Raw genomic sequence first — 14,528 nt, forward strand, 5'->3', positions numbered from 1 at the left:
GCCGCTCCAACGCCCTTCCTTGAAGCTGTTCTTCAAGAAGGTTCAACATATTCGAAATACATGAGGTCAAAAACCCCAAGAATAGATTTGAAATAAATAGTTGTATCTGATGGCTTCATTTTTTATTTTTTTATTGATTGAAGGCATCCCATGAGCTATAGTTGGAGCTATTTGATTTTTTTTTTTTTTTACCAGCTGCTGTTCAATCTGTTTTTAGTTTACAATTTTTTTTTTTGAAAGCAAGGCCAGTGAGCTTTTGTGGGTTGAGAGATAGAGAAATGGGTTCCAAAGCTCTCTTCCTCTTTTCAATCTTATCCTTCTCAATGTTGTTTTCTCTCAATCTCAACCTTGTTTTTGCAAAAAATAAGGAAACTAAAGAACAAGTTGGTCTAGTTATGAACTTCTACAAAGATACATGTCCTCAAGCTAAACAAGTAATCAGAGAGCAAGTCAAGCTTCTCTACAAATGCCACAAGAACACTGCATTTTGTTTTTAAATGAGTATATGTGTTCTTATTGTTTTGGATTAAAATGTAATTTATTTAATGTAATCTTCACATTAAGAAACTTAAATGGATTTAATTTTTTAAAAGGTTTTGGGTTTTATTTTTTGGGTTTTGGGTTTTATCCAATAAATGAGTATATATGTTTCTCGATCTTCATAAAATGTGTATTTTTTTTTTTAAATGGATTTTGATTTCAAAAGTGAATTTTTATTTTTAATTTGATTTTTGTTATAGTTTTGATTTATGAAATGAGTTTGATTCTTTAATGGGAAATGGTTGTTGATTTTCAAAATGAGCATTGATTTCCTATGATTTAACAAAATCAAATCACAAATTTAAAAGAAAGTGAAGTGAAGAAAAAAAAAATCTATTTAACGAAAGAAGGAGCAAAGGAAATAAAGGGTTTAGATTGAGAGAATAGTTAGAGACGTTGGAGGAAGAGATAGTAGATAGAGGGAAGAGAGGAGAGAATAGAGATAATAGGTAGAGAGAGAATGAGTGGGGAAGATGAAGAGAGAGAATGAACGGGAGACAATAGATAGAGAGAGTAAAAAAGAAAGAGTGAGTGGACAAATGTAAAGAGTCCTCAAAATTGTGATTCATTTATCTATCTTCATGATATATGTGATTAATTTATCTCTCTTCTTCTTGATATATGAGACAAATTAAATAATTGAGAACATATATAATCCGGAACATTTTTCTAATTATTTTCTCTCAAAAAAATAATAATAAAGTCAAACGGAATTATTTTAATTTTTAATTATTTTAATAGATCAAAATAATTATAATTGAGAAGATAATTAATTTGAATGAAAATGAAAATGATTATGAATTTGATCTTAATAAGTCTGACTCAATAATTTTAATTTAAGTGCTTTCTATCAAAAGCCTTAACACTAGCACATTTCTTAAATAGATTAAAAATCAAAGAATATATTTTGGAGACAAAGGACATTTGCATTTGCTTTGGGTGTTTAAAAATTAACTTTTTGATTTTTTTTTTTTTTTTTTTGTCTTTTTTTGAAAAAATGTATAAAAGATGTAAGAGATGATGTGACATAAAATAAATTAAAAGTTGAAAAATAACTTTTAATCATCTTTCCAAAATAGCCTTTTGTGTGCTGGCTGATACTGGGTTTAAAAAATGTTTGTGAAAGTTTTTTTGATACCCGTGTCGTATGTTGGTGGAAATTTTTTGATACCCATGATCATGGTGGTTAGAAATTTTTTTTAGTTTACAAATTTTTTAACCTATTTTGAGAAATGAAATAAAAGTTACTTTTCAACTTTTAACACATTTTGGGTCACATTATCTTTCATATTTTTTACACATTTTTTACATGTTTTTTTAAAAAAGGCCAAAAAAATCAAAATGTCAACTTTTATTTAATATATCAACAATGATTCATCCCACTAAAAACATCACCACTAATAGCACTAATGCATTAAAAAAGTAAAAAAAAAAAAAAAAAAAAACACAACTCCAAGACCAAAACATCACATCATTAATAGCGGGACCCACTGCCACCTAATTAGTGGGAGCACTAATTAGTGCTCCCAAGCATTTTTCTTAATATATATGCATCTACCAATATACATATCTATTCACCGTGTACACACAAAAGTGGTTTCATCCCACTCGGATCACTTGCGGCGTGGCACATACCAAAACTAAATATGTTTTAAAATTTAAATTTGTAAAAATTATTTTTCCAATATACAATTAAATTGGCTTCGGTTGACATTATAGGTTGGGACAAAAATAATCACAAAATGACAAAATATATTAGAAATTAATAAGATAAAATGTCACATTAAAATTAAAATTATTTTCAATTTTTCTCTCGCAAATATCAAAAAAAATCAAAAAGCCTGTCTCAAACGATACTTTTTATTCCAGGTTAAAATAGTTAAAAACTCAATTCACTTCCCAAACGAAATTAAAATTTCAAGTTTGGCAAACTCTTTTCAAAAATATAATTATAAAATTCATTTGAAAATTCGAACTAACGAACCATCTATTAATATTTTTTTACTTCAAATTTTTATTTATTTATTTATTTTTTTTTTTTGCAACGGGTTAGTTAAATTACATTTAATTGTATTTTAATCTCAAATTTATTTTTATCATGCATTTAGGCACAGACATAAACTAATATATATATATATTAGCAATAATGATTGAGACTTTCTTTTTTTGGAATCCCCACAATTCCTTTAGATTTCAATTTTGATATATGTCTAATACATATATAAGTGAATCATATACATATATCAATAATTAAAATTTAAGAAGAGTTATGAGGGTCCTAAAAAAAATAAAAGAGTCCAAAACATTTTTCAATTTTAACATGCTTAGTGTAATTTATTTTTATATTAGATTTTCTGAAGTCAAATTTGTTTTGTCAGTGGAGCCGCACAACAGAGCATGAGCACGTGACGTAACCCGCCAGCTCTCCGAGATGGTGATTGGAGGGGTCTCAACCACTACCCTTTAATTATTAATTCATGTGGCACCCGAATAACATCTACGCAAATGATTAATCGAAATGAATTTGTAAGAGTTGTGAGTCGCAATGAATAATTTATTTGCAACTCCCCCTTATATAATTTCTAACAATGTTTTGGGATGATAGTTTAAAGTTGGTATTTTAGTTTTTTTGAATTTTTTTTAAAAAAAAATATGAAAAAAATATGAGAGGTGATATGATTTAAAATTGGTTAAAAAGTATTTTTGAGCTTTTAACCTTTTTCGAAATGGGGCCTAAAAATTATTTGAAATTATTTAAATTAATTTTAAAAAATTAAAGGATATAGAATAATTTTATAAAATTATAAAGTACTCCAAGGTATAATTTGTATAAAATTAATAAAGTGAAAATTTTAATTTCACAATACACAAACACATAATTGGGAGAATTAGTGAAAGGAAGAGGTTAAATGAACTAGGGAGCCTAGTTGACAAGGTTATTATGACTTATATAATTTCTAACAGTGTTTTGGGAATATGATTAAAATTTGATATTTTAGTTTTTTTGGTTTTTTTAAAAAAAAAGTAAAAAAAAAATGTGAGAAGTAATATGACTTAAAATGAATTAAAAACTGGCTTTGAGCTTTTAACCATTTTCCCGAATGGGGCCTAAAAATTATTTGAGATTATTTAAATTATTTTTAAAAAATTAAAGGATATAGTATAATTTTATAAAATTATAAAGTACCCCAAGGTATAATTTTTATAAAATTAATAAAGTGAATTTTAATTTCACAATACGCAAAACATAATTGGTAGAATTAGTGAAAGGAAGAGGTTAAATGAACTATGGAGCTTAGTTGACAAGGTAATTATGAGCTTGTTATAATCTCATTTCAGTGATATGAATGCATATATTTTAGGGGAAAAATTCTAATATACACCCTTATGAGTTTGTTATAATCTCATTCCAGTGACATGAATGCATATATTTTAGGGGGAAAATTCTGATATACACCCTTTTAAAAAGAATATATTATGTACTTTTAGTTATGTCATTTTTTTATTTAGTTGTGACATTTTTTTTTTATAGTTATGAAACAAAAAATTAAAATTATGTTATTTTTCTTTATAGCCGTAAGGTGCATATAATACACACTATTTGAATGGTTTGTCAAATAAGTTTTTTATGTAAAAAGTTTTCTTCATCACATATCAATAGTCATATGAGTGAATTATGTTAATCATACAAAAATAGACAGTCTAGTCCAAATTATAGTTGTCGTCTATTTTTTTCTTCTTTTATTTATGACAAATGTCCTCTAATCATGTAGTTACCGATATTTAATTAATTTTATTTTTTTATAAATAATTTTCTTAGGAGATATTAGAAAATAAATAATTTAAATTATCGAAATAAGCTCAAAATTTTTCTAGTGATTTGGGGTTTGGTTATTTATTAGTGATTTATTGACTTTTTATGAAAAGATATTTAAGAAAATAGAAAGGTGATATGACAATTTGTAACAAACAAACAAACAAATAAATTATTTATTTGCTATGTTGCCAACTACCCCTAAGGACTCATTTGGGAACTAAATATTTTAGCCAAATCAATTTATAAGAAATCATATTATTCTTTTTATTTTTTTACAAATCAATTTATAAAAAATTAAAATAATATTAAAATAATATGTATATAAACGAGACCTAAGTATCAACCTAGTGGCCAAACCAGAGGATTTGGCCCAGTTGTATAACACCTTTGTAAGCATATTCTTTGCTATGTGAAATGGGACGTGACAAAATATTCAGAAGTTCTGTTTCGTTTTATAATTATTGTGTTTGATTTGAGTTTTTTGGATTAAGTTTTTTGAAAATTGACTTTTTTAGTTTTTGTGTTTTTTTGTTTTTAGTAAATATTTTTTAAATTTTAAACATTTTTTTTACTTTTTTAGATGCACCTTACTTAGATGTATCTAAAAAGTAAAAAATTTGTGAAAAAATATTTTAAAAAATTAATAAATACATAAAAATACAAAAAATGTACTGAATTCTTGTATTTTTTTGTATTTTTGATATTTAGTGAATTTTTAAAAGATTTTTTTTATAATTTTTTTACTTTTTAGGTGTATTTATGTTAGGTGTGTCTAAAAAGTAAAAAAAAAAATTGCTTAAAATATTTAAAAAATTCAGTAAAAACAAAAAAACACGAAAAATAAGAAAATAGAATTTTCTGAAAAGTGTTTTGAAAAACTGAAAACCAAGCAAGGTGAATAGTACTCTTTTTAGATAGAAAAACGCAAAAAAAAAAAAAAAAAAAAAAAAAAAATTGCTAATAATTATTTTTATAGAGAAACGCGCTAGGAGTGTGAATTTGGCTTGGCTTGGCCTGGCTCACTCGGGCTCAGGTCAGTCCATTGGGCCTCGTAGGCTCTCATCAAAATTCGGGGTGGTCCAGGCCGACCCACAGGCTAGAAAATTAGGCGCAAGCCCAAAAGTATTTAGACCGGTGGGCTTGAGCCAGGGCAGACCTGAATATTTTTTTTTTTTGTTTTTTATTTTGTTTACCAAAATTTTATTTTTTTCACTAAAAATGACATTAGGCCTCGCGCTAAGCTTTGAATGGGTCTTGAGCGTGTCGATGGGCCGGGCAGAGCTTCAAAATGACGGTCCAGGCCCAAGCCTAGGGTCTCGAGCTGGGCTTGAGCTCGGGCCTGATTGGGTTGGGTCGACCCACCTTGGGCCAAGGGCAGGTTTCAGGCCATCCACGGGTCACGGGCCATTTTCATACTCCTAATACACGGTAATAACACTTTATTTTGTAACACGCATGTTAATTTTTTTAAAAAATATATATTTATAACTTTTAGGACAAATTACTTCACCAATCCATAAATTTTGTTGTTTATGTTATTTTGGTTCTTACATTTCTAATTAACTTAATTTTGATATATATTTTTTTTAATTTAGTCCATTTATTAATACCATTAGAATTTTTGACGAAAATCGATTACTGAATTGATTAACGTTAACTCACATAATTAAATAAATTTATAATTTTGTCCATTTTTACTCTTATTTTTTTATAAAAAAATATTAATAATTATAATCAATTGAATCAAATTAAAATAGAATTATGAATTTAAGATCAAAATTAAATAATTAATATTATAAAAATTAAAATGACACAATAATCACAGTTTACATACTACTAATCTAATTTGTGCTAAATTTTATTTAGAGTGAAGCACCAATAAGTTCCAAAATATGATCTTGTAAACTGTTTAGTCTTCCCTTTTTTTCTTAAGAATCCACAGGTCTCATTAAAGTGGAAATTATACAAAAAGATAGTCACTTATATGTTTGGATTTAATTTTTTAGGGATAAAAGTGTATTTCTTTACATATTTGGGCGATCTGCACAATAGAAATTTTGGATTTTCCCTTTGTTTGCTTTTTTAGCTTTCATAGGTTAAAAATGTAATTAGAGCATGCAAGCAAGGATCAATAAGTCCTTATAAAAATAATAAATGTCAACCAATTAACCAAATAATTGCTTCGAAGTTCTTTTAGCCTTAATGAATATGACTTTTACTAGTGGCTTGTTTAGGAGAAAATTCAAAATAACTAACCACCAAAGTAGAAGAATAAGAGAGAATAGTGTCAGAAATTAAATTTTGTTAAGTAAACAAGTGTTTACAATTATACTTTCGCACTTCTACAGCTTCGAAAAGGATTACAAAAATGAATAGACTAACTTAGAACTACTCCTAAGAAATTGAAATGCGGTGCGAGAAAGTAAGGAACTTGAAGGAAAAATGTAAAATAAATAGACTGATTTCTGGATCTGGTTCTAGTCTCATAGGAAAAACTTCCAGCAATAACTACCCAATAACCACCTAAAACCACACACTCTTCCATCTTCATTTCCACAATGCCACATATTTCTCCATGTCTTCCACTAAGTCACTTTGTCCATCATATTCTTCACATGTGCTTTAACTTCTTCTACCTTGTCTTCCATGTTCTACCATGGAAGACCACTAACTTTGTAATCTGATTGATCAAGAAAGTGCCACGTGTCCTGCAATAATAATAGTAATAACAACAATATTACTATTTATGGTGCCAACATTACCCCCTATGGCTCTTTAAAAATGACGTTTATTTGAATTTTTGAAAAGCAGAACCAAGCACATAACTGATATGAGTAATAAAGTGCTTTGAGTACCACAACAATACCAACGAAGTGCTTCCAAGGGACACTACATTAAAGACATGTGCTTCAAATTCAATATGAGTGCTTCAAAGTGATCAATTCGAATCAAGAAGTACCAATTTGATTTGGACACAATACGTACCAATCATGTTTGGTATGAGTCATGAGTAGAAGCTTTGTACTTTCTTATGTGACAAGTTCAAAATTTCAACATGAGACACCAATTTGTAATCAATGAATGCATGTACTCACTGTGTATGATGTCCAAAAATCATGGCTAATACTTTAATGACATGGCAACACTACTATGTTCATTATAAAAAACCTCTTCAAAGCTCTTTCGGAATCCTTCAAAACTTCTCTAGCATAGTTCGAAGCTTACTAGAAGGTCCAGTATAAAAAAGGACATATTAAAGCCTCCTTGAAGCTACTTCGAAGCTAATTCAAAATGCTTAGAAGCCACTCCGAAATGATTTGAAGTTTACTGCCATGTAAAAGTAGCAAATGTCTTACTTCACAGTAGCCAATATCATGGCAAAAATAAATTATGAGACGTCTCGAATCCTTGAAGAGTCGTAATTCAAAGGATGAAAGCCATCCTCTAAAGGTATTACTAGAGGGCCAAAATCATTCTTCGAATTATAAAGGGCTTTCGAAGCACACATGTTGACTAATAACAAAGCCAAAATGATAGTTGTTTACATATCCACTTCGGAAGACAATCTGGAGTATAAAAACATCATGTCTAATACATATCAAAGACCAGCTTTTGGTCAAGAATGATAGTTTTCATATTGCATGGTAGAAAACAACAAACATGTGAACTCATTGTGTTTTCTACAGAACTTCTTTTTCCTTGGCCAACTGTAAATTTGTATTGGCCACTATTTCACATATAACCATGAAGATAGCCAGGACCATTATTATTGGTCATTTCCATGCTTACCATTGTGAAAATGTAAGAGAAAACTCAACAAATATATTTTCTAAACTTCGATATTTTGTTAACCATTTCATAAAAATTAAATTTTGATGTGAACCACAAATCCAAAATTGATTTTGAACAACAAAAATAGTGGTATATTATAGTTTTGGAAATTCAAAAATTTTGAGATTTTTCACATAATCAAAAGTTTTAAATCCATTAACCGTGGGTTACTCATCATTTTTAACCAAACTTGGTGTAACACCGTGGGAAAGAACCTCCTCGATCCTGTTCACTTGGGCATTTCCGCTATACAACACTTACAATAAAGATAGAGACAATAATAAGTAAATAACATTCATTACATTTCTTTCCCTTTGAACTATTCCCAAGATTTCAATATCATCTCATTACATCTATCACAAATCAAAATAGCTCAAAAAGTAAGAAACATATACAACTAGACAAGTCATAGGTTGACTTTCTTCCCAAAATAAGTCCTTGTTACACTAACTCAAAACCAACATATATTTACAAAACAACCTTAAACACAACAAGACTTCAAAAGAAATGTATTTATGCTACAAAAGGGTTTCTTCTATTCAAAATCATCACTTGGAAGGTATGTCGTCTTCATTTCCTGAAATTGGTTAGCTTTGGGGTGAGCAAAAACTCAGTAGGTGATGAATTTAACAAGTTATACAATCAATTGAAGAAAATGCAACATTGGAACATAGAATTAAAAATGTATATAGATGTCTATGTGTATAAATGGAAATATGCAATGCATGAAATTCATCCAACCTTTCCACTTATTCCACGAGTGGTAAATACACTATGACATCCCAAGTGAGAGCCACAATTGGTATACTAAAAATAGTCCCACATTTGCCGACTCCAGAAACGGCAGGGCGGTGGGCACCCAAAAACATTTTTCCCTTCCACATTTGCTGACTCCAGAAACGGCGAGGACGTGGAAACCCAAAACCATGTTTTTCGACATTTGCTGACTCTAGAAACGACTGACTCGTGGACATCCAAAAATATTTTCTCACCTTCATCCGATGATTTGCACAGACAGGGCAATTGGGCACCTTGATTACCAATTATATTACACAACTCAAAACCGAACACAACTCACTACCCGGGCTCATAGACTATTTACCCCCTTTCGCTGTTCAACAATCATTTCATCATAGTGTTAAAAGAGAAATTTGATATGCATATGATGCATGAATTGAAAATCTTCAATTTTCCCTGAGATGATTTCAATTCATAACAATTCACTACTTCACACAACAATAATGGAGGATACCTCATCAACAACCCTCACCATCATCAAGATTTATATAGAGAAAAGCTTTAAGCTTGCATTTCCATCTGCAAATCAAATAAATACGCTCAATTTCATGTCTTAGTAACCAATTAAGTAAAACCCCTTTTTATTGAACAAATTTCAAAACTAGGGTTAGGGAAAAATTTAGGGATTTCTCTCTCTCATGAAATTGGTGCTACTAATCACCACAAACAACAATAATCACCCATAATATGCATAAATCTTTCCATGAATAGTAAGTATTTCCCATTTTAACCCAAGTCATTCATCAACACAATCTTAACAACATACATATATTCACCTATATATATATATATATATATTGTATGAATACTAATGAAATTACCACATATGTTGTTCAAGTTGAAGATATAGCAAGTTAAAGACATCCCTACCTTAAGATTGGAAGCTAGGGTTGCGAATCACACTTGAAACGTTGATGAACTTGCGAAACAATTGATAAACATGTCGATTTAAGCTTCCTTTTAACCTCTTTGAAAGATTTAGAGTGGATCTTGGTTGGAATTAGAGAAATCTAGGGTTTAAAGACTAGGGTTTTCGGAAAATAGGGTTTAAGAGAGAGTGGATATGTAAAAGTGGAAAGAAAATGAGTAAGGATCAACTTTTAAGTCAGTTGTCCTAATAGACCGCTCAAGCTAACTTTCCGTCGCTCGAGCGAACAACACAATTTCAAAGAGATCGCTTGAGCGATCATTCTACCGCTCGAGTGAAAAACAAGAAGTCCCAAAAGTTTTGTAGCGCTACAGTGGAATTACTGGGAGCATACAATCTATGCTTGAGTGACCATTCCATCGTTCGAGCGGTCTCGCCTACAAAATGGAAAACTACTGAGAGCAGTGAATCTCCGCTTGAGCGACCAAATGACCGCTCGAGCGGTCAACCAAATTTAACTGTTACACTTGGTCTAAAAACATGCTCCCTAACAAGCTTTTCATGACTTGTCTCTTTACAAATGGATGTATAAACCCCCCGAGCCATAAATGGAACATCATTCTTAGCCATGTTTGACTAAAGAACATGCCCTTTCGTTATGTTAATTTCATAATTTGGCTCTTTAAAAACAGGCTCTTGAACTTCCCGAGCCATTGATGAAGTTATTTCTTCCCTAATTTCAAGCATAAAAAACTTGAAAACATTTTGTAAAACCCCACAAAATTCAATCATTAAAGGCTTGACAAGAAGGGATAATACTCATGTCTCCACTGGCAAATTTCCATATCAAGTTGATGAATTACTCCAATTAAATGGTGTATTTTTTCTTCTACCAAATAATATGGTAATGAATAAACAACTTGGAAATTTTCTTCATCAAGAAAATGGATCTCTTCTTGAAAATCTAAAATTTTTCTTTCACGCCAATATATTTCATATTAACAAATTTGAATGGCAAAATCCAATTTGTTTGTCATTTCTTCTTTTACGCCTTCTTCAAGGCACTCATTTTCTCCTTGTCGTCTACGTCTAACCATTGTTATGGCAGTCCCATTGGGCGTGCCAAAATATATATGTTCGCTTTTTTGGCTTTCAAGGTTAAAAATGTAATTAGAGCGTGCCAATAAGAATCAATAAGTCTTTATAGAAATAATAAATGCCAACCAATTAACCAAACGATTGTTTTGAAGTTCTTTTAGCCTCAATGAATAGGACTTTTACTGGTGGCTTGTTTATGAGAAAATTTAGAAGAATTAACCACAAAAGTAGAAGAATAAGGGAAAGAACAATGTCAGAAATTAAATTTCATTAAGTAAACAAGTGTTTATGATTATACCTTTGCACTTCCACAGCTTCGAAGAGGATTACAGCAACTGACAGATTAACTTAGAACTACTTCTAAGAAATTGAAATGCAGTGCGAGAAAGTAAATAACTGGAAAGAAAAATGTAAAGTAAATAGACTAGTTTTTGGATCTAATTTTGGTCCCATGCAGCCATCAATAACTATTTATAGGAAAAAAATTTCAGTAATAACTACCCAATAACCACCTAAAACTATTTACTCTTCCATCTAAATTTTCACAATGCCACATATTCCTCTATGTCTTCCACTAAGTCACTTTGTCCATCATATTCTTTACATGTTCTTTAACTTCTTTCACATTGTTTTCCATGTTCCACCATGCAAGATCACTAACTTTGTAATCTATTTGATTAAGTGAGTGCCACGTATCATATAATAATAATAATAGTAATAATAATAATATTACTATTTATGGTGCCAACACTCTTATTTTGGAACAAATCTCACATTACGAACAAAAATATAACACTTTAATGTAACACTCCAATAACGTAACACTTCAATGTAGCACATTACAAACTCCTTGGTGTACTTTTTCCAAACGTAACAACGTAACACTAAAAAATAGCTTGTTGGCGTACTTTTCCCAAACGTAACGCTCCAACAAAGAAAAACTCCCTAGTGTATTTTTTCAAAATGTATCACTCCAATGTAACACGCACACACACACACACAAAAAAACTCCTTAATGTAATTTTTCAAAACATAACACTCCCATTAATGTAATCTTAAATGTAACACTCCAATGTACACACAAAAATATTAAAAACTCCCTACTGTATTTTTTTCAAACGTAACACTTAGTTTGAAATTATACATTGCCCAAACTTACTTAGGAATATTTGTACTTCTTTTGCAATGGTTTGAAGAATTCTACATTTTTTTTTAGTGTTACATTGGAGTGTTACGTTTAGGAAAAGTACACTAAGAATTTTTTTTTAGTGTTACATTGGAGTGTTACGTTAAAGTATTACACTAAGAAATTTTTTTATAGTGTTATATTGAAGTGTTAGGTTTGGAAAAAGTACACTAATGTTGTGTTTGGTTGAGAGATTTGGGAAAGAATTTGGAAAGAAGAAGGGAAAATGTAGGTAAAATATGAATAAAATATACTTACATTTTACCTAGTTTCACACACATTTTCCCTTTCTCTTTTCAAATATCTTCTCAAATCCCTCAATCAAATATAGCGTAATGAGTTTTTGTGTGTTATACTAGAATGTTACACTAAGGAGTTTTTGTGTATAAAACATTAAAGTGTTATACTAAGAAGTTTTTTTGGAGTATGTTAGACTATTACGTTTCAAAAAAATATAGTAAGGAATTTTTGTGTGTGTTACATTAAGGGATTTTTTATGTGTTACATTAGAATGTTACACTAAGGAATCTTTTTAGAATGTTATATTGGAGTGCTATATATTTGGAAAAAGTACAATAAGGAGTTTCTTTGTGTGTTACATTAGGGTGATACGCTAAGATTTTTTTTTGAGTGTTACATTTGGCTAAAGCTTACTAAGTAGTTTTTGTATTTCTTTTGAAATATTTGAAAAATCCTACATTCTTTTAGAATATTTGAAAAATCTCATATTTTAAGTTATTTTTGTACTCATTTTGAAATATTTTCATATAAAAATTCATTCCAAATTTGATTATCATATACCTTATCTTTCTAGCACAAAAGAAAAAAAAGAGAATGAAGCATAATAGAAATAAATGTATAACCGTAAATTTAATTTTTAAATAATATACTATATTTACCTTTCCAAAATTAATGTGACTAATTAGTTTATAAGAAAATCCTTAAGGTTAAATGGATCACCATTTCTCACGATGGGATTTACAGGTAAATTTTCATTTTATTTATTTATATGGTAATTTCTAGGGCTGCGCAAAGAATTCATAAAATTCGTAATTCAATCCGGTCCAGTCCAATTTGGTAGGTTTGGATTGATTTTTTGAATTCATGGTTCGGTTCCGGATTAAAAAATTAAAAATCCATAGTCCATAGATCGGTTCCGGATTGAACCCCATAGTTCCAGATTGGAACCGATCCGGACTGTATAAAAATAACATATATTTATATTATACATTCTCTCGCATAGTATTTTCTCTTATTCCATATAAAACCTAAATCTGCATAGTATCTTCTTTTATTACTTTTGTTTGTTGGTTTTTAGATTTAATTTATAATGGTCTAATACTTATGGTGGAACCCGTTTTGTTATGATTGTTTAAATTCTAAAATTATATATCACTATTGTAGAAAGACTGTTGCTATTGTGAAACTAATATGATTTATATTTATATTTTTATGAAATTAAAATGTTATATATATATATTTTTTATTATTTAATTATGTGAATCTGTGATCCTAAGCCGATCTAATCTGTGTTTAAATAGATTAATTTGGATTAATTTCACAATTTAGACAAATTGCATTAATTTTAATTTTTCAAAAATAATAAATAACAAATTAATCATAATTTTATTTCAATTCAAATCAATCCGAACCATATTCAACCGTACTAATTTCCTTCTAAAATATCGAGACAAAAGTGCCTATATGGTCACAATGGAAAGTGTTGTGCACGTGATCCAACAAACCCGTGTGGCCAACGCTTTTTCCCTATCCTTTTTAAAAATTCCAGAAATATTAAAAAAAAAATTACAAATACACTTAAAATAATTTTAATAATTATATTTCGTGCTTTTAAATTTTTAATTTCTTAACAAATAGCTCCATTTTATTAATATATCATCAAATCAATTAATAATTTAAATAATTTTATCATTATATAAAAGGATAGTTATAAATTTTATTTTTTTAGTTACTCTTAGGCTCTGTTTGATTGGGGGATATGAAGATTGAGATTGGATATTATATCCAGTGGGATTCATATATTCCATGTTTACAATTTTTTTTTGAAGGGGATATAATAACTGGTAGGATTGTATATCCCCAAAAAGTGGAGGATATACAATACCACCCCCCATTATATCATATCCCCTTAGTTGGGATATGATGTAAAAAATTCAACTTACCCTTTTGTCTATTTAACATAATATAATTTAATATATTTTTTTGAATTTAATATAATATAATTATTGAATTTAATATAATATAAATATTATTGAATTTAATTTAATTTATTATAATATTATTGAATTTAATTTAATATAATATAATTTAATATAAAATTTTGAATTTAATATAAATTTTGAATTTAATATAATATAATTATTGAATTT

Source organism: Camellia sinensis, chromosome 8 (genome assembly GCF_055761805.1).
Source record: "Camellia sinensis isolate YWXY chromosome 8, ASM5576180v1, whole genome shotgun sequence".
Classification (NCBI taxonomy): Eukaryota; Viridiplantae; Streptophyta; class Magnoliopsida; order Ericales; family Theaceae; genus Camellia; species Camellia sinensis.